This window comes from Macaca nemestrina, chromosome 19 (genome assembly GCF_043159975.1).
Source record: "Macaca nemestrina isolate mMacNem1 chromosome 19, mMacNem.hap1, whole genome shotgun sequence".
In the NCBI taxonomy this organism is placed as follows: domain Eukaryota; kingdom Metazoa; phylum Chordata; class Mammalia; order Primates; family Cercopithecidae; genus Macaca; species Macaca nemestrina.
The window spans coordinates 77,789,773-77,811,583 of NC_092143.1; the positions used below are offsets into that span (position 1 = coordinate 77,789,773).

The following is a 21,811-nucleotide window of genomic DNA, read 5'->3' on the forward strand; positions in this document are numbered from 1 at the left end:
CTCTTTCGGGGGCCTCCCAAGTGTTCCAAAGGGGCAAAGAAATAGACCTCACAATTCCTAGTTTGCATCACAGAGCCAGTTCCGGGCCCCACCTGGGACAATTTCTCCATCTTCTGAGACTGTTACTGCAGAGCCTGCTCATTTCTGAGCAGAGAGAGGAAGAGGGAGGAAGAGGAAATGGACATGTCCTCAAATCTGTTCATTTTCCTGCTCCCTGATTTCTAGCTAAAGGAAGCCGTCAGGGGAAGCAGTCCGCCTGTCCTGAACCTATCAGTGTTAGCAGTGGTGATCCCTACAACCTCCACACAAGTCGGCTTGCCTTATCTTTTGATAAAAGCCTCAGCAAAGCAAAGCAAAGCAAAGCAAACTAACCCAAAGTCTTTCTCTTTCAAGATAACAAGGCAAACTTTATCAAGACTACAGCCAGGGGCGTAGTGTGGCTCTGATTTCTGGAGGCGTGGGCTGGACCCCAGCAGGGTTTTGTGGTGCTGTTGACTCCTTTTACCACATCTTCTCAAAAAACCTCCAGCTCTTGCTTTTACACTGCTTCCTCCAGGTTCTTTTGAACTTTGTAAAAAGCAATCATCACCTGTACATATTACCCTTAACCCTTTAAAAGGGAACAGTTTTGGAGAACTTGCTCTGGTGGTAGTTCCCGATGTCCTGACCTTGCTGCAGTTCTATCGGAACTGTAAATTCTGGGATGACTTTAGGTAGCAGTGGTGGCTGGAGGGCTTCATTGCAAGGCTGGATTGGAATGAACATATTGGGTGTGGCATGGGAGTGAGAGGAAGACCCAAATCAGGAGACTGAGGCACAGGAGGGAGCAGGAGTCCCGGGCTGCGTACGGAGGGGGAGGGCAGGCATTCCTCAGAACTTGACACTGTTTCTAGAAGGGATGTTTGTCCACTGACTCACACCGAGGCTCGAACTGTCTAACCCTCTTTCTCCTCCTTTCAGGTTATCAGCCATGGTTCCTTGACTTGCATCCCAGGATAGAATACTAGGAAGCTCTGGTACTCTGGCTTCCCAGGCTGGATTACTTGGGGATATTCTCATAATAGAGGCAATAAAGTGGACCCAGAACAGGCCTTGGATGGCCCAAGCTCAGATCCCCACCCTCCCCCTTACTGTCAGTTCCACTCAACATCTCTGAACTGCAGTTTTTTTAATCTGTAAAATGGGATCCCTGATGCCTGTCTGGAAAAGTTGTTATCATTAAGTATAACATCCTTAAGTACCTAATATATAGTAGATAATCAGGAAGTTATTTTTGTTATTACCTCTGTGTTATTTTCTCTCTGTATCTGTATTTGATTCTATGTTTCTAGCTATGTGTTATAGCTATATCTACATGAATCTATATATGAAGTAAACTTATGTTAAAAGCTTTATTGAGATATAATTTATATACAATTAAATCCATTTATTTTTTAAGAGTACAACTCAATGACTTTTAATAGTAAATTTACTAGTTATGCAACCATTGCTACAGTAATGTTAAAACATTTTTATCACCCCCGTAAAAAAACCTCATAGACATTTGCACTCACTAGAGTAAATTCTTCACCAAGATGTTTACACTCATGAAAAGTATTGTTAGAATTTTCTGTGAACCTTTTTTTTTTTTGAGAGGGAGTCTCACTCACAATCGCGGCTCACTGCAACCTCCACCTCCTAGGTCGAGCAATTCTCCTGCCTCAGCCTCCCGAGTAGCTGGGACTATAGGCGCTCAACACCACGCCCAGCTAATTTTTGTATTTTTAGTAGAGACAGGGTTTCACCATGTTGGCCAGGATGGTCTCGATCTCTTGACCTCATGATGTGCCCACCTCAGCCTCCCAAAGTGCTGGGATTACAGGCGTGAGCCACCACACCCAGCAAAAAAAATTTTTAAGTGATTAGTTTTATTTTGTCTTCATGTGAGATGATGAACTTAATACAAACTCCAAAGGAAAAAAGGAGTGTACAAGTGATGTCTCCCTCAGGGTTTCTTTCAGTTAACATTGGTTGCCTCTAAAAAGAACTGCTTGAAACCCCAGAGAGATGGACCTAGATTTTAAACTCAAGGACATATGCTGATTTTTTCAGATTCTTTTTCATCATCTAGAAGTGTGCTGTTCAATAAGGTAACCATTACCTCCTGTGGCTGGCTTGCGAACACTTGCAATTTGGCTAGTGTGACTGAGGAACTGAATTTTTAATTTAATTTTAATTAAACTAAGTTTTAAGACTGATAATTCAGTTATTGAAAAACTCGAGTACGTTTGCAACTTGGATATATACATCTACTTTTTTGTATCATAAACTTCATTAAATCTTAATGCAGATCGAGCTTTTCCAATGAAAATTTTATGTCTGAATTGCAGTGAGCTGGGACAGTACATTTTAGATATATTGGGTTAAATAAAATATCATTAAAATTTGTTTTGTCTGTTTCTCTTTACTTTATTTGAAATACGGCCTCTAGAATATCTAAAATTACCCACATGGCTCCCTTTATCTTCCTATTGGACGTGCTGCTCTAGAGAGATAGCATATGTTTTTTCTCATTTTATCTATTATTATGGTGAAATATACTAATGTATTTTCTAATATATATATATATATTTTTGCATTTCTGGCATAACCACCACTTGGTCATGGCATTCTGAATTATTTACCATAATTCTTTATTCTTTACTTAGCTCCTTTGGCTTTAATATTCATATGTAAGATTGGTCTTCAGTTTTATTGGGCTGTCATCACACATCTGGAAGCTGTTCTTATCTAGTCTTGAAATTGTTTAAATAACATAGCAGATATTGTTCTTTGGGCCTGGCGTGGTGGCTCACGCACTTTGGGAAGTCGAGGCGGGTGGATCACTTGAGGTTGGGAGTTCGAGACTAGCCTGGCCAACATGGTGAAACCCTGTTTCTACTCAAAATACAAAAATTAGCCGGGCATGGTGGCTCACGCCTGTAATCCCAGCTACTCAGGAGGCTGAGACAGGAGAATCGTTTGAACCTGGGAGGCAGAGGTTGTAGTGAGCTGAGATCGTGCCGTCACACTCCAGCCTGGGCAACAGAGCGAGACTTCGTCTCAAAAAAAAAAAAAAAAAGATACTGTTCTTTGTAGAGTGGTGGAATTTCCCTCTGTAAACTTCTGGGCTGTGTGGTTTTGGGGATATTGAGGGGTGAGGAGAGAATAACCTTGCCAACTTTGTGAAGCATACACATACTTATTTTTTGAAACATAAATTATATACATTAAAACAAATAAGGGATTATATCTTAAGTGCATAGTTCTGCATTTTTACATACTTACACCTGTATAACTATAACCCAGTCGAAATATACATTTCCCATACCCCAGAAGTTCTCAATACTTTCCCAGTCAGGACCTTCCCCAACAGATGTGACTGCTATTCTGACATCCATTACTAGGAATTAATTTTGCCTGTTCTTGAATTTATATAAGTAAGATCATATATTACTTCTGTTTTCTTTTCTTTTTTTTTCTTTTTGGGACAAAGTCTCTCTGTCACCCAGGCTGGAGTGCAGTGGTGCGGTCTCGGCTTACTGCAACCTCCGCCTCCCGGGTTCAAGCGATTCTTCTGCCTCAGCCTCCTGAGTAGCTGGGATTACAGGCATGTGCCACCATGCCCAGTGAATTTTTGCATTTTTAGTAGAGACAAGGTGTCACCATGTTGGTAAGGCTGGTCTCGAACTCCTGACCTCGTGATCCACCCTCCTCGGCCTGTGAATCACCACACCCGGCTACTTCTGGTTTCCTTCATTCAACATAATGTCTGTGATTCATGTTAAATATAAAAGTAATTTATTCTTTTTTATTGCTGAGTAGCTTTCTACTGTATGAATATCCATAATTCATTTGTTCATTCTCCTACTGATGGACATATGGGTTATTTCTAGTTTACTGCTATTATGAATAGAGTTACTATGAATATTATTATACATATCTTTCTATGGACATAGGCACTTATTTTTCACGGGTATATACCTAGGAGTGGAATTGCTGGGTCATAAAGCAGGTGTGTGTTTAATTGTGGGAGATACTGTCAAATAGTTTTCCAATTTATACGAGACCAGTCACATGAGAGAGTTCCAGTTTCTCTATATCTTCACCACTATTTCGTATTATTAGGTATTTTAATTTTAGCTTTTCCTGTGAGTATGTAAAACATTTTGATTTTAGTTTCATTTTCCTGATGAGTAATACATGCACCTATTCAGGCATGTATTGATTTTTGGATGCCCTCCTTTGTCTTTTACTTATTGATTTATGAAAGTTCTTTATTTTTGTGTAAATCCTCTGCTTGAGTATGTGTGTGTGTATGTGTGTGTGTGTACATATATATATATATATATAGCTGAGTAGCTGGCATTACAGGCATGTGCCACCATGCCCGGCTAATTTTTGTATTTTTAGTAGAGACGGAGTTTCCCCATGTTGGCCAGGCTGGTCTCAAATTCCTGAATGCAGGTAATCCACCTGTCTCAGCCTCCCAAAGTACTGGGATTACAGGCATAAGCCACCACGCCCAGCCTTTATTATATATATTCTATATGTAGAATGTATATAGACATATATCAGAAAATGTTTTCCTTTTTTTAAGGCTGTTGTCCCAGGTTTATTGAAAATATTACAACATCGCAGAAAGATTCAAATACTCCCCAAGGCATTTTGAAATTCATGCCAACTGTAGGCTGAGTGACCTGCAGGTTGGACAGACTGCCGAAGTCCAAAAGCTTCAGCATTTCCTTAGTGTCAGGATCTACTTCAATGATCTCCTATCCAGGGCTGAGACCTCGGGAACGTAATTGTCTCTCCTTTCTCTCTCCTCCTCCTGCAGCTTGATGGAGATACCTCTCACTGGGCCCCTCGGAATCCGCTTCTTCAGGTGCGTGACTTAGCCTGCCATCTTGTTGTGGAGCTACTTGCTGGGGATAATGGTGACCCCTTCACACACGCGCTAGTTCTTGTGGAAGTCGTTGCCCAGGCACGTGTTGTACTTTTCTGTGATGACCCGGGCCATCTTCTTCACAGTTTTGGTGCAAACGCAACTCATGTTGGCAGGTCCTTGGTAAAAGAGCTAGAAAATATTTTCTTACCTCAAGATCCTAAACATGCTCTTCAGTTCTATTCTAGAAGCTTTACTACTTCACTTTTCACATTTAGGTCCAGGATCTATTGCATATTTGTAAATGATGTAAGAGGTCATGATTCATTATAGATGTAGACACAAATGCAGATACAGATAGAGATGTTAGAGATATCCAATTGCTACAACATTTATAGAAAAGACTCTTTCCCCCACTAAACTACAGTGTTGCCTTTGTTGTAAATCAAGTGATTGCGTTTTGGATATATTTCTAAAGTGTTTTCTTCCTTGTGGGTCAATTGCATCTTCTTTGCATCAATATCTCACGTTGATTAATTAACATTATAGTAATTCTTAAAGTCTAGTAGTGTATGTCCCCTAAATTTGTTTTTCTCTTCTTGATTACTCTAGGTCCTTGGCATTTCCATACACATTTTAGAAAAGCTTGCCAACTTCCACAAAATCCTTTTGGGATTATGATTGGATTGCATTGAATCTACACATCAACTTCGGGGAACTGACATCTTATCAGTATTAAATTTTCTGATCCATAAATACGGTATGTCACTCCATTTATTTAAGTATTTTAAAATTTCTCTCGGAACATTTGTTTTCAGCGTAAAGTTTTAGTGTAAAGATCTAGAACATTGTTGTTGATTTATTACTATCTATTTAACTTTTTGATACTAGCATAAATGGCATTGCTTTTAAACTTGTTTTCCAATTATTTGTTGCTAGTATTTTCTTTGTATACAAGTCTTAACACTTGCAGATAAAGATAGATTTACTTCTTCTCCAGTCTTTACTTTTAAAATTTAATTTTCTTGGTTTATTACATTAGCCAAGACCATCAATAAAATGTTGACTAGAAACTCTAACAAGTGACACTCTTTTCTTATTTTGAAAAATCAAGGGAAATGTTAAAAATTTAATAATCAATTATTAGCCAGGCATTTTCAAGATATATTTTATCTGATTTAAGAAGTTCCTTTACACTTGTTTTGAATTTCTATCATTAAAAAGTGTTGAAGTTTATTACATCATTTTTCTCATCTATTGAGATTCTCATATAAGTTTTTCCCCTTTATTTTGTTAATGGCATGAATTATATCAATTGGTTTTCAATGGTCAATTTAACCATACCACCTGGTATATTCGTGAGAAATATTGATCTGTGACTATCTTTTCTTCTACATTACCACTTCTCAAACAATATGAGAATCTCACAACAAATAAATTCTCATTTATTCCTTCTTATTTTTTGTGGCATTGTAGCCAAATATTCCCCTTTTTATAGTTATAAAGCTCATAAACCTCATTATTATTGTTCCTTTTGAACAATACATTTTATAAAAACTTTATTTTTAACATTTTTGGATTTACAGAAAATTAAAAAGATAGTAGAGAGTTCCCATATGCACCTTACTCTGTTTCCACTCTCATTAATGTATTACTTTAGGAAGTCACATTTGTTACAATTAATGAACCAATGTGGATCCATTACCATTAACAATTTCTGTAATTTATTCTGATTTCTTGAGTTTTTACCTGCTGCCCTTTTTATGTTCCCATTCAGGATACCACATTGCATTTACTTGTCATATCTCTTTATGCTGCTATTGGCTGTGGCAGTTTCTCAGACTTTCCTTGTTTTCGGTGACCTTCACAGTTTTGAGGAGTACTGGTCAGGTTTGTTTTTTTTCTTTTTTGAGATGGAGTCTCACCCAGGAGTGCAGTGGCACAATCCTGGCTCACTGCAACCTCCGCCTCCCGGGTTCACGTGATTCTCCTGCCTCAGCCTCCTGAGTAGCTGGGATTACAGGCACACACCACCACACCCAGCTAAATTTTGTGTATTTTTAGTAGAGACAGGGTTTCACTACGTTGGCCAGACTGGTGTTGAACTCCTGACCTTGTGATCTGCCTGCCGCAGCCTCCCAAAGTGCTAGGATTACAGGCGTGAGCCACCACGCCCAGCCTGGTCAGGTATTTTGTGGATGTCCATCTATTGGAATTGTTCTGGTGTTTTTCTCATGATTAGACTGTGGTTACAGATTTTTGGGAGGAAGACCACAGAGGTCTGTTATATGTTTTTTGCAGGATTCCCCTCCTCCAAGTGGAATCTGTCTCCCAAGCTAAGTGAGATTGTGAGAGATTTTTACTACTGCTTTCTAGCTTAATCCTGTAGATTCACCCTCTAGTCTAGCACTCAGGAAATGGAAAGCCTGACATTCATTGGGTTCCACTCTAGGTCTAAACCCATTAAGCCCATTCATACGGCCATAGAAAACTCTGCTTCTATTTTGTTCCTTCAGCAAATTCCTCTGCCTAGGCCAGTCCTAGTCCTCAGCCTGTGCCCAGACTTGACATCTACCCCTCAGTGAAGAAAACAGGGACATTCTCAGCACACACTAAAGTGGTCTGTTCCTTTTTAGCATTTAGTTCCATTCAATTTTTCTTTCTAATATTCACAGCTTTCCAATGCCTAGAACCACAGTGAATGGATTGAAATCTGACTCTTCCACTTATCAGCAGTGTGACCTGTGACTTAGGGTTTTCTTTTTTGGTTTTTTTGGTCTTATTTTGTTTTGTTTTGTTCGCGATGGAGCTTTGCTCCTGTTGCCCAGGCTGGAGTGCAATAGTGCAATCTCGGCTCACTGCAACCTTCGCCTCCTGGGTTCAAGCCATTCTCCTGTCTCAGCCTCCCGAGTAGCTGGGATTACAGGCATACGCCACCACGCTGGGCTAGTTTTGTATTTTCAGTAGAGATGGGGTTTCTCCATGTTGGTTAGGCTGGTCTTGAACTCCTGACCTCAGGTGATCTGCCCACCTCAGCCTCCCAAATTGTTGGGATTATAGGTGTGAGCCACCGCGCCCATCCAGGGTTTTCATCTACAAGATAAATATAACCATAGCACCTACTTGCTACAGTTGTGGTGGTGAGCACATGTAAAGCATTTTGGACTGTGCAAAGCTCTATAGGTATTAGTCATGACGGTAATGATGATAGAACCCTCTCATTGTTTCTGAGAGGCCAACCCATGGCAGTTCCATGAACATGCTGCCCCACAGCTGGAGCTCTGAAGCTCTCACTGTTTCCCTACAAAGAGTTACAGCATTTTCAATTCCCACATGCTATGGTTTGAATGTCCCCTCCAGAACTCATGTTGAATTTTTTTTTTTTTTTTTTTTAGACAGACTCTCGCTTTGTTGCCCAGGCTGGAATGCAATAGCGTGATCTTGGCTCACTGCAACCTCTGCCTCCTGTGTTCAAGCTATTCTCCTGCCTCAGCCTCCTGAGTAGGTGGGATTACAGGTGCGTGCCACCACACCCGGCTAACTTTTTGTATTTTTAGTAGAGACGGGCTTTTACCATGTTAACCAGGATGGTCTCGATCTCCTGACCTCGTGATCCACCTGCCTCAGCCTCCCAAAATGCTGGGATTACAGGTGTGAGCCACGGCGCCCAGCTTCATGTTGAAATGTAATTGCCATTGTGACAGTATTAAGAAATGGGACCTTAAAGAGATGATCAGGTGATAAGGGCTCTGCTCTCATGAAGGAATTAATGTCATTATCTCAGGAATGGGAGATTCATAAGTTGGGGAGTTCCGCCCACTTTTTCTCCCTCTCTCCCAGGGTCTCTCACCACATGATGCCCTTCTGCCATCTTACGATGCAGCAAGGAGGCCCTCGCCAGATGCAGCTCTTAGTCTTGGACATCCCAGCTTCTGTGAACCAAATAGATCTCTTTTTAAAAATAAAATTACCCGGCCTGTATATTCTGTTTTAGCAGCAGAAACTGAACAGGGTGGCTGAGTTTGAGTATCATTGCACCTAGAACCCCGAACCAGGCTTCTCTAGCTCCACCCTCATGCTCAGTTGCTGACTACACATTCTCTCTAGGGTTTCCACTATCCCTTCAACAATCTGGCTTCTGTCAGAGGCCACACAAATTCATTCAACAAATTTACTCATGTGTGAACCCCAGTGATTAATAAGCTCAAATTGTTTGCTAGGTGTCTCTCTAGCCGCTGTGCAAATCCCTGGGCACAAATGTTTGTCCTGGAGACAGGATACTGGCCAACTTCACTCTCTTGAAGCCATATTCCAAATGGAAATTGGAGGAAGGGTCATATCCTCCCGCTCCCACCAAACTAATATACCCTGTTACAAAAGAATATGGTTACTCAGTCTATCAGCTTTGCTTTGGATTCAAGATGTTGCACAACATACTGGTGAGATGTTAGAGGGAAAAGAAGAGACAAGTTAGATACTAGAAACCCTCCAAGAGGAATTATTCTGAAGAGGGATTCTTCTGTAGCTCTACAATTATTAGGGCCTTAGGCTTGAGAGTCAAGTGAGTTGATATATGTAAAGCACTTAAGGCAGTGACAGGCACATAGTAAGAGCTATGAAAGTCTAGTTATTTATTTATTTATTTATTATTCTTATGTATTTATTTATTTTTTTTTTTGGGAAGGAGTCTCTCTCTGTCACTGAGGCTGGAGTGCAGTGGTGTGATCTCGGCTCAGTGCAAACTGTGCCTCCCAGGTTCACGCCATTCTCCTGCCTCAGCCTCCCGAATAGTTGGGACTATAGGCGCCCACCACCATGCCTGGCTAAATTTTTTTGTATTTTTAGTAGAGACGGGGTTTCACCTTGTTAGCCAGGATGGTCTTGATCTCCTGACCTCGTGATCTGCCTGCCTCCCAAAGTGCTGGGATTACAGGCATAAGCCACTGCGCCTAGCCAAGTCTAGTTATTTTTAGCTCCATGCTTGGCATCACTGCCCCCTGTCCTGCCACCATGGGAATGTGGGCCCATCCCAGCATAGCTTCCTCCCACCTGCTGCCAAGGCTGCTTAGGTTCCACACCTGAGTCAGGCACCAGTCCCGAATGCCCCATGTTCAGAGAATATACTTCCACTCCCCATCCCCATGGCAGCCATTAGGGTAGTTCACAAATACTCTACTTTGCCTTCTTCAGGGACCTGGTAGGGTTGTAATTCCTCATGTCTTTTGATGTCCCATGTGGGCAGGCGACTCTTTTGGCCAACAAAACCTGGCGGGAGTTACTTGTGTTGGTTCCGGATGGAAGTTCTAAGAGGCCGTGTGTGAGTCGCCACACTCCCTTATCACTGCTGCAGCGATTGTGTCCAGCCGGAGCCTCCATCAGCCCAGGATCCCGAGAGATGGCACTGAGCTCTGCCCCAGCTGACCTGCACTGATGTGTGGTGTCAGTGAAAACAAACCTTTAGTGTATGAGGTCCCTGGATTTGGGGGTTGTTCCTACAACATAATAAACCTGCCATGAATGACACACCCCTAATGAGGCTTGAATGAAATGTGATAGGCTTGGGTTAAATCCCACACACTGGGATTGAGAAACGGGAGACTCAAACTAATGTTCATCCTTCTCAACACAGTGCAGGTCCCTGTGTCATCTCAGACATATGTGAGTATATCCCTGTCCTTGGGGAGCCTTCCACAGGCCCCCATTACAGCACTTCCACACAGGTGGCTGTTTGCTGCCCGTCTGATTCTCTTCTACAGTTATGAGCTCCTAAAAGGCAGCAATGATATATTTTTACCCAACTATCCAACGGACTTTTTTTTTGTTTGTTTTTAAGATGGAGTCTTGCTCTGTTGCCCAGACTGGAGTGTAGCGGCAAGATCTTGGCTTACTGACACCTCCGCCTCCTGGGTTCAGGTGATTCTCCTGCCTCAGTCTCTGGAGTAGCTGGGATTACAGGTGCGTGCCACCATACTTGGCTAATTTTTTTATAGTTTTGAGTAGAGACAGGGTTTCACCATGCTGGACAGGCTGGTCTCGAACTCCTGACCTCAAGTGATCTGCCTGCCTCGGCCTCTGAAGTGCTAGGATTACAGACAGGAGCCACCGCGCCTGGCCCGGTGAACTTTTAATCAAGTTTCTTAACAGGTCTGTGCCTCAGTTTCCTTATCTATAAAACAAATAATAATCATACTTAGCTCAAAGTTGCAGTGAGAATTTGATTGAATAAACGAACCAATACATTTGAATGGTAGTTAAATCACTATTAGGGCAGTGCCTGCCACATAAACCACTCTATGTAAGTGTTAGTTTTTATTTTATCATTTCTGTTTGAAGGACTCTTGATTCCTGAATTATCTGTGTAAACCATTGCACTCTGCATAGTCCCACCACTGTGCCTTACGGATGAAGCCGCTGTGGTTCAAGGGATAAAAGAGTCAAGAATGAGTGGTTCCAGGATTTCTGGCTTGGGGAACCTGGTGGGCGTTATGCCTTCGGCCAAGGAAAAGAAAGTAAGAGGACAGATTTAAGGGGGATACTGAACTGACTTTGGATATGTTGAGTTTTAGGTGCCTGCAGGTCATCTGGATGGAGATGACTGATAGGCATTTAGGCAGGTGGATTTGGAAGTAAGCCAAGAGATGGGGTGTTGGGGGAGCAGATGCAGACACATGTATCATCAGCATGTCCATGGCAGGTGAAGTCATGGGATTCGAGGGACAAGGGCTGAGGACCGCCCTCCTGGGGAGTACCTACAGTCAAGGAGAGGTGGGAGGAACAAAAATGAGCCTGCCACTGGGATGGCAGAGATAACATTTACCATTAACTCAAAATAAAAAGAAAAACATGGACTTTTGAGTGTTCTGGGAAATTGCATAAACTCAAAGGTCTCTCCCTATCATCTCTCAGAATGCATGTATGAAGAGATTCTCTACAACATGGGAGTGTGCACAAGCTGCTCTGAGCTTTCCACACCGCATCCCACGAGGGCAGGGTCGTGCCTGTGCTGACCTCAGGCCTGGGAGGCACATAATTCTCATTTCTGAACGATAAAATGTTGTTCAGAGCTAAAGAACACAGTTTTCTCCCTTCACCCCCCCAACCATTTTAAATGAAAAAGTGGCCGGGCGCGGTGGCTCAAGCCTGTAATCCTAGCACTTTGGGAGGCTGAGACGGGCGGATCACGAGGTCAGGAGATCGAGACCATCCTGGCTAACACAGTGAAACCCCGTCTCTACTAAAAAATACAAAAAACTAGCCGGGCGTGGTGGCGGGCGCCTGTAGTCCCAGCTACTCGGGAGGCTGAGGCAGGAGAATGGCGTGAACCCGGGAGGCGGAGCTTGCTGTGAGCCGAGATCCGGCCACTGCACTCCAGCCTGGGTGACAGAGCGAGACTCATCTCAAAAAAAAAAAAATTAAAAAAAAAATAAATAAATAAAATAAAATAAATGAAAAAGCATTCTAGCCATGCATAATGTCCTTTCTCATTACAGTTTAATCCTAATCTGCAATAAGTCATACTGAACACATACTAATGCAGTAATTGTGGGTTTGGGCGTGAAAGAGGATTCAGTCTTCATGCGTTCCAGACCACACAGTTTACTCCAAGCCCCAATAGATGGCACTGCTGATCTGTGCAGTGGGAGAAACCACACATGGCTTCCTGCGTGGAACCAGAGTGATTCTACTACTTCATCTGTCTTTGGTAATAATCTATCACTCCCCAAGAAACATTATCTCCAGATCAATTTCTTATTCTGTATTCCATGCGGCACACTTAGAACCTGCTCCCCCACCACACCCTGTGCCCCACCTTGGGTCCTTCTAAGGTTTTGGGCAAAAGAGCTCCTCTTCCTTTTCAGTGGTAGCTGCCTAGAATTCCCTTCCCCTCCTTCTTTTCCTTCTTTTTCCCTCTTCCTCACAACCCTACTGCTGTCCCAAAACAGCCAGACCCGTGACCCCCATCATTTCTCCTCCCAGGTGCCCTGCCTGGCAGACATCCCCTGCAGACACCTGGCCTGCACTCTGGAAGCACTCGCCCCCTACCATGTGGGAAGATGATATCTTCTTTCAGATACCACACTGTTTGGCCAGTCATCAAATGCAACATTTTACTTCAACCAGATCAGGAGTTCAGTGGTTCTGGGGGGCTGGTTGGGAACATAGCCTCCAATCCTAAAAGCCTATCACTCAGTGAGTCCCAAGCCCAAAGTGGGTGATTGGCTGAGTTAAAATGCGATCACAGCTAGGTAACAGGTAACTGTATCTCACAGTAAATGCTGTGACAGGGCTCTAAGGAAGGTGCTGTGGGAGAATTCCTTGTTCCTCCAGGTGAAGGCTAAAGCAAGGCACAGAAAAGGAGGTGATAGTGAGCATGATCTATGAAGAGCTCCTCATCAGAAGGAGTGGGGAGTGTGGGGACAGGAGGCAGTGCCCACCAAGACCATAGTGTGCTTCTGGCCTGGGAGGCCAGGAAGCTTGATGCAAAGTGAGTAGGAGATTGACCAACGGGAAGAAGGGAGAGAGGGCTGAGGACAGACTGAGCGACCCCAAGTGCCCCTTCGTCCTTAGACTTGAACTCTAAGCTATGAGGAGTCAGCAAAGGTTTTCCAGGTCAAGAGTTGAGTGTGTTCCCCTCAAAAAGAGATAAAGTCCTAGCCTCCATACCTTAGAATGCGACGTTAGTTGGAAAAAGGGCTGTTGCAGATGTGATTAGTTAAGGTTAGGTGAGGTCGTACTGAAGTATGCAGGCCCCTGATCCCAAACAACTGGGGCTCCTATGAGAAGAGAAAAGACCCAAACACAAGGCAATGCAGGCGGAGGCTGGAGTGGTGCAGCTGCACACCGAGGAAGGCCAAAGGTTGCTGGCAACACCAGAAGCTGGGAGAAGCAAGGAAGAAGCCCCTATGGGTTTCAGCAGGAGCATGGCCCTACTGACGCCTTGACCTTGGAATTCTAGCCTCAGACTCTGAGGTAATCAGCTTCTGCTGTTTAAGCACCCAGCTGGTGGTGCTTTGTTATGGAAGCTCCAGGAAAATGAGCCACAGCCCTCCTCAATCCCTGCTTATGTCCCTGCTAGCCACCTGCACCTGAGCTAGGAGATCCCGCCCGTGAGTCACCTCCTTGTGCTCCTCCACGCACTCCAGTCTGTGCTTCCATGATTACCTCAAAGCCCTCCTCCTCCTCAACCCACCACGACCCTCAGTTCCAGTCACTTCCCTCTTGCCACTTACAGCCTCCACTGCACACTTGTCCCTGCTGTTCCACAGCCTCCCCTGCTCTCTGTCTCCCAGATATTTGTTACTTCCCCAATGAAGCCCTAAGGGCCTTGAATGCTCTCCCGAAGCTTAGGAGCTATGTTTAACGTCAGGTCAATCTAAGCCATCGTGAACACATTTACTGATTTGATTGATTTGCTCAGGGCTTTGGAGGAAGAAGCAGGAGACAGAGGTGACAGCAGCCTCAAGCACTAGCATAAGGGATATTTTCATAATAATTATCAAGCCAGAGGGTATATGATAAAACAAGCTTTGAGACAGAATAGCTCTGAGGTCTGACCTCAACTCTACCACTTAAAAGCTGGTTAACCTTGGGCAAGTCACATGATGTCCCTGTGTCTGTTTCCTCACCTGGAAGATAATGTCTGTGACTCCAGATTGTGAACTGAATGTCTATAGAGGATCAGATGTTCATGAAAAGCCTTTGCACAGTGGATGTCCAACACTGTACATGGCCATGGTGATTCGCACTCCAGCCAGATACTCCTTGACTTCCCGTATCAGTCAATGATACCAGGATGTAAAGAATTTGCATTCTGTGAATTTGCACTATGAAGAATTTCCCTCAGATCATAATAGTATAATTTCATACATTATGGGCTTTCCATGTTATCTAAGAATTTCAAGTGAGGCCCTGAAGCTGAGAACCATACGTCACCATGGCCTCTGTGTTCTAGAAAGTGGTGTGAGGTCATCTGGGCAGAACTTGCTGAGGGTGGGCCCAAAGCTGATTCTGCAGCCCCTGCATGTCACTCACTTTTCATCTACTTTTAATCTAAAAGAGATGAGAATGGGCTGGGCACGGTGGTTCACGCCTGTAATCCTAGCACCTTGGGAGGCCAAGGTAAGTGGATCACCCAAGGTCACGAGTTTGAGACCATCCTCACCAACATGGTGAAACCCCATCTTTACTAAAAATACAAAAATTAGCCAGGTGTGGTGGCGCGCATCTATAATTCCAGCTACTCCGGAGGCTGAGGCAGGAGAATCACTTGAACCTGGGAGGCAGAGGTTGCAGTGAGCTGAGATTGCGCCACTGCACTCCAGCCTGGGTGATACAGCGAGACTCTGTCTAAATAAATAAATAAATAAATAAATAAATAAATAAGAGATGAGACTGGTAGGAGGAAAAGGTGATTTCTTTGAGAACAGCGGTCAGTGTAAGAGAATAGACTGCAGTCCTGGCTCCCACTGCCCAAGGATGTGTTCTGCTGCTGGGATGTTTGCTGGGGAGGGGAGGTCCCCAGGCCCTGGGGCAGAAGAACAGGGCAAGATGAAGGGCCTTGTGGGAGCTGCAGGTGAGCCCCTGGGTCGGGTGCCCCCCCACCCCGAGACCACCCCCTGGTTCTCACCTGGAAAAGTCTGAAGGCAAGAGATGGCGGACGCTGTCCCCAGCAACAGAGAGTTGGTGCTTCAAGGGGTGGCACCTGAACCGCTGGAGGGGAGGGGAAACTGTGAGCCAAGGCGGAGCCGACTTCAAAGACGCCTCTGCCCAAGAAGATCTTTTTCCAGAGAGGGAAAAGGATCTCTGTGGCGTGGAAGCAGGGCCTGTGGGCCAGCCCTAGGAAGTGAGCCAGAGGCTGCTTTGCTCCCACCAGGGAGGGGCCCCGTCCAATGTCCCCAGCTGTGTGTGCGCCTGAAGAACCCACAAGAGCAGCCCTCCAGACCATCATCATGACACCACCGCCACAGCACCAGATGGCCACAACCTCATGCAAGAAGCCCCTTTTCCCTGTCTGTCCCACCCTTCACCCTGCCCTGGAGAAGCCAGAAATGAGCTTAGAGCTGCCAAACCCAGCTCAGGCCTGCACCGTGGAAGCTTTCCATCGAATGAGACGTTTGCATTTTGAGTCAGAGGGTCTGGACTTTTTAACATCTGAGAAGGAGATTGCTCTAATCCCTGAAAGTCACAGGGAAAGCTTAAGTACATCTTCCTTGCCTTAGGAATGGAGATCAGGGGGTGCAGGTGTGAAGACAGTGGTGGGAAGAACAAAAGTTCCTTTTTCCTTGTTCTTAGCAAGGTCAGTTCATCCAATAAACCCTTTGAACACATAGTATGTGTTCTCCCGCTGACTTTATTGTCTTCAGTTTTTGAAGCGTTGGCATTTTAAATGATCGTAATGACACTGAATCTATCTTAATTATAACCTTTCCTCTCAGGGCACAGAGTTGTCTGTGAAAGAATCTTCTAAATTTCTTAATTAACCTGCAGTGGCTTTATTTTGCCAAAGATTGTGCTTGCAGCCATTATGAGATATTCTCTATGTGTTGCCCCAGCGTAGTTAAAAATTTAAAAACTACCCTATAAAGCAGAAAGCTTGTAACAATAAACTGCTCGGCAATGAAAGGTCAGGAAGCCTAAGCAAATAGGCAACAATTAGATTAAGAATTTAAAGTCCAAGGTCTCAGAGATTAACGTTCACATCCTGCACAATCGTTTCCAAGGGAACATTTAAGGATAAACTGTATTTTATGAACCTGCCTGAAATCCCATTTTTGATGACAAGGTTTTTGTAAGCAAGCTTTAATTCATTAATATGCAGCTCTTTACTACCCAATCTACTTTATCTTTCAAAGTAAGTGGTTAAGTCTTCCTGTAAATGGAGACCAGACCTTAGGTTCAGCAAACAGAATTGGGCAGAGATATAACTGGGAGGAAAATTCTTCATATCCCCAGTTTCCTTTTAGATTTCAGCTCTTACAAGTAGACAAGGACTTACGGGGAGACCAAAGAATCTTTAGGCTCCCCACTCACTTGAGTCTCTTGTAAGGCCTGGGAGGGACCCCGGTAATATCATCACAGGGTCATCTGTTTTTATCAAGTTGACAAAATGAAGATAATTGAACTGCAGTTTGTCCAGAGCATCCTATCTTTCTACGCTAACTTGCCCTTTCTAAAACTTTTTTCAGATTTGGTTGGGGTGTCTATGGGCATTTTGGGGACTTGGCTAGAGCAAAGTTGAGCTAACTGGGTTCAAGAACACAGTTCTGAGGTGTGGATGGGGGTTCCCTACTTCAGGGGGTCCTTGGAGGGTGCTGCCCCCCAGGTGCTGTCCCTGGCATGGCCTCTCAGTTGTTGGGGCTGCAGGCTACGTGGCCATCTGAGAACCCACACAGCTCGGCTTGCGGAGCTGGGGCTAGGGGCTGGGGGTGTCCCTGCCTCTTCTGAGACACCCCCACCCCCAAAACCCCTGCCACCACAGGCCTGAGCCTCTCTTCGCCTGCTGGGCTCCTAGGCGCCTTCTCTGGAGCCTCGTGGGGGTCTCTGCGCAGCTCCAGGCCATGGCAGCCCATTCTGCACTCCCCGCCAGGGCCTCCAGGGCACAACTGCCCTGCATTCCTGTCTGGAGCAGCCTCCACAGTCACCCCACTCTGGAATCACTGTAAATGCTTTCCTGTGTGCGCTTTTCTGGAACTGCTCCCCGGGGCACAGGGATGGCTGGTGGCTGGAGAGCGATCACTCCTCCCTTTGCTTTCAGAGCGTCCCTGAGAGAGGACTGAGGAGTCCTACTTCTCTTTGCCTTTTTCGAGATGTCGCTCCCATTCTCTCCCCTATGGCAAATTGTAGCCCCACCTGCCCCATGCCATGATGGTTCATGTTTATGAAGTGCTTAGCAGGTGCCCAGGGGGGAAGATGCTCATATTGACCCATTTAGCCTTCACACATATTTTCTCTAATATCCTCTCCTCCCTATGGATGAAGAAACCAGGGCACAGGAGCCCAAGTGGCCCGAGCCACCCAGGCTACTCTCAGCCCAGCCCTGGCACCCAACCCTACCTGGAGGCTCGCCGAGCCCAGTGATTTGCTCTGAGCAGCACAGCCTTCCTTGCTGGTTGCTGTGCTAAGACAGGGCTGAGGAATCTGGAAACTTTTCTCTCAAGACAACAGCCAGGCTGGCCTTCAAGCCTATAGTTTTGCTGAAGAAAAGAAGACATGTCCCTTGTCAGTGGGAAGGGGAGAGGCCGCTATGCCTTCAGGGGCAGGAACGTGCATCGCTGAATATTTCCTTGGTTCAGAAAGCGCTGGGGAGAAGACAACTTCACCTTGCACTTTGGAATGTTGCACTGTTTTAAATTGCTGGATCCTTTGGAGCCCTGGTTGGTTTTCTGTGAAAATTGTGGCTCACAGCCAGGCGCAGTGGCTCACACCTGTAATATCAGCACTCTGGGAGGCCGAGGCAGGAGGATCACTTGAGGTCAGGAGTTCAAAACCAGCCTGAGCAACATAGTGAGACCTGGCCCCAGTTACTTGGGAGGCTGAGGTGGGAGGATTGCTTGAACCTGGGAAGTGGAGGTTGCAGTGAGCCAGGATCACACTACTGAGCACCAACCTGGGCAACAGAGTGAGACCTTGTCTCAAAAAAAAAAAAAAAAAAAAAAAAAAAGTGCTCAGCAGCTGATGTAGAATTGTAGGTTATGAGGGCCTGACTTTCCTGATACTGTGATTAGTCTCTGGGAGAGTCTTTATAAGCCCTGTTAGCTAAGAAGAGGATATGTGTGGTGGGAGTGGTGGGGGAGCCTGTTTATCTCAACCACATGCAATCTGAGCACTCTCATTGCATCCTGCTAAAGTATCTTTTTTGAGACAGAGTCTCGCTCTGTCACCCAGGCTGCAGTGCAATGGCATGATCTCTGCTCACTGCAACCTCCGCCTACCAGGCTCAAGCAATTCTCCTGCCTCAGCCCCCCAAGTAGCTGGGATTACAGGGCTCACCATCACACCTGGCTAATTTTTTGTATTTTTAGTAGAGATGGGGTTTCACCATGTTGGCCAGGATGGTCTCGATCTCTTGACCTCATGATCCACCCGTCTCCGCCTCCCAAAGAGCTGGGATTATAGACATGAGCCACTGCCCCCAGCCTAGTCACTGCATTCTTTGTCTTTTCCTCATGGTGCTGTATTTGGACTGTTTATCTAGACTCACCCAAAATAAGAAAAGTCCTGGATCAATTGAACACTAGGGAGGAGGCCAAAACCCTTCTCCTATGGAAAGTCCCTTGAAGTAGTGGGAGCCTTCAAGTTCACTGCCAGGCAAGCTGTCACAGACACCAAGGAACAGAGAGGCTCACAGGTTAAAGTACAGTGTTTGAAACACACTGCTTATTAAATGAATTGGAAACACAGGACAAAAAGCAAGGAGAAAGAGATAGGATAGGTAAGAACCCTGGAGACATGAGGCTACCAGGGCAGAAGAGCCACACGCCTGAGCCCTGCCCTCTTCCCTCACTCCTAGCCCCCACCGCCAGCCTTCTCTATGTTGCTGTGCTTCTGGGAGCCAAAGTAGAGGATGATCAAGTGCCTATGGCAAACGCTTCTTGGGCAGAGGAGCCATGGAAGCAGAATGGGTCTCCCCAGTAGATGCAGACTTCGGCTTCATTAATACTGGGTACCTTCCGAATATACGAGCTTCCAGAATCTCAGCTCTGAAATAACACATGACTTACAAAACAGGAGGGGCCGGGCGTGGTGGCTCACGCCTGTAATCCCAGCACTTTGGGAGGCCGAGGTGGGTGGATCACGAGGTCAGGAGATCGAGACCATCCTGTGAATGGCAAAACCCTGTCTCTACTAAAAATACAAAAAATTAGCCGGGCGTGGTGGTGGGCACCTGTGGTCCCAGCTACTCGGGAGGCTGAGGCGGGAGAATGGCGTGAACCCGGAAGGCAGAGCTTGCAGTGAGCCGAGACCGTGCCACTGCACTCCAGCCTGGGTGACAGAGCGAGACTTCGTTTCAATAACAACAACGACAACAACAACAACAGCAACAAAACCAGGAGGCCAGCCTGTGAGCTGTAGTTTGCTGATAAGACGTTTAGAAAGACTGCATTAAGATATTATCCAGCTTGATTACAGAGATTTTGGTGGCCCCTTAAATTTTGTGCCAAGTGGAGCTCCGCTGCAGCCTCACTAAACCTGGCCCTGAGGGATGGAGCCACGACTGGGACACAGACAGCCTGGCCCACTAATCCAATAAACCCCAAAACCACCGACAAAGTAGTTCCTGTGCTCCCAGGAGAGCTTGGGAGGTGAGTCAAGCACTCCTCCATCTGCCTGTGCCAGCCAATGTGAAAACACCTCTGTACACAGCAGGCACTGTGTCATTGTTAAGATGTGGAAACAGATGGCGCAGCATTAGGTACCTTACCTCCATCTGCACAGCTAGCTAGTCTGGGTCTGACCCTAGGACTCGGTTGCTAAAGCCAAGCTACGGTAAACGTATCTGGCGTCTTCACCTGAAACTAGACAAACAAAGGCCTGGAATAAGGGTTTTACCCTGAAAAGAAACCAAACATACACAGAAGGCACAGGCAGGGACGGGAGAAACCGAAGAGGCGTGGGAGGGGAGCAACTGGCAGAGGAGTGGAGATGGAGTGGGTAAGGGGAGGTAAGAGAGATGGGGGCAGTGAAGGGGAGGCCCCTTAGGGATGCCTTTCATAGCAGAGGGCTCCAGAATTGAGCCTGTGAGTGATTTTCCATGCGCCCTCCATGACCCCTGTGAAGCATACGGGAGAAACTGCAGGCGGGGAGCCGTGAGGCTGGATGTGCGGCAACCTGCTTGCCCAAGGACACGCCAGGAGGTGAGCCCGGGTCTCTCAGGCCACTTCTGCTGCACATCTGATTTCTCCATGAATGCTGACGTTCTTTGAGGGCTGAGAATAGATTCTGATAAGATTAGTAGCAAGAACTTGCTATCTTCCAAGCATTGAGGTGAGGCAACTATCCCCAAATCTCACACACCATAAGCGGCAGAGCCCTGGCGAGCCCAGGCAAGCCAGCTCTGCTTGGACACGCTGCCTCATCTGCCTCTGGACCAGGGCTTTCTCCGTACCAGATTGAGAACTGGGGCTGTCTACACCACACAGCTCACGGTCTACATTAACGTGACTTCATTGGCCTATTGTCCTCCTCAACATGAGTTTACTATTCCAGCAAACTTGCCAGAGAGCTGTTGATAACTTTATCTTTCCAACATCTTCTGGAAAGACCCATCAGCTTTTCAATACAAAACATCAAACCGTCCCAAGACTCTTTTTACCCTGCCTCAAAATCACCGATTTGCTGTGTCATCCCGCAGTCCTCACCGATTACAGCATGGTCCTCACCCAAGCCTAACCAAGGCCCCATTCAATGGGAAAACCCACCTGGAATCAGACTTGAGCATCTCAGTAAAGATGCCAGCTTTGTCCTCCTCCCTCTGCCTCTTCTTCCCTACAGCCAGAATCTACAGGGCTTTGTGGGCTGATCAACAGATTGTTTCAGTGACACTTTGGGCAGTTAGCATTTGATAACACAGAAAGAAAAGAGAAAAGGGAGATTAAAAAAAAAGCGGGGGGCGGGCACAATGGCTCACGCCTGTAATCCTAGCACTTTGGGAGGCTGATGCAGATGGATTGCCTGAGGTCAGGAGTTCGAGACCAGTGTGGCCAACATGGTGAAACCCTGTCTCTACTAAAAATACAAAAAAAATTAGCTGGGCATGGTGGTGTGTGTCTGTAGTCACAGCTACTTGGGAGGCTGAGGCAGGGGAATTGCTTGAACCAGGGAGGTGGAGGTTGCAGTGATCTGAGATCATGCCACTGCACTCCAGCCTGGGTGACAGAACGAGACTCTATGTCAAAAAAGGAGGAGGAG

The 21,811-nt window shown here is 45.7% G+C and overlaps 1 pseudogene; it reads right to left on the minus strand.

Moving 5' to 3' along the window:
- Positions 1-4,613: 4,613 nt before the first annotated feature.
- LOC139360019 (small ribosomal subunit protein eS17-like) lies at positions 4,614-5,071 on the minus strand (annotated as a pseudogene).
- Positions 5,072-21,811: the final 16,740 nt, after the last annotated feature.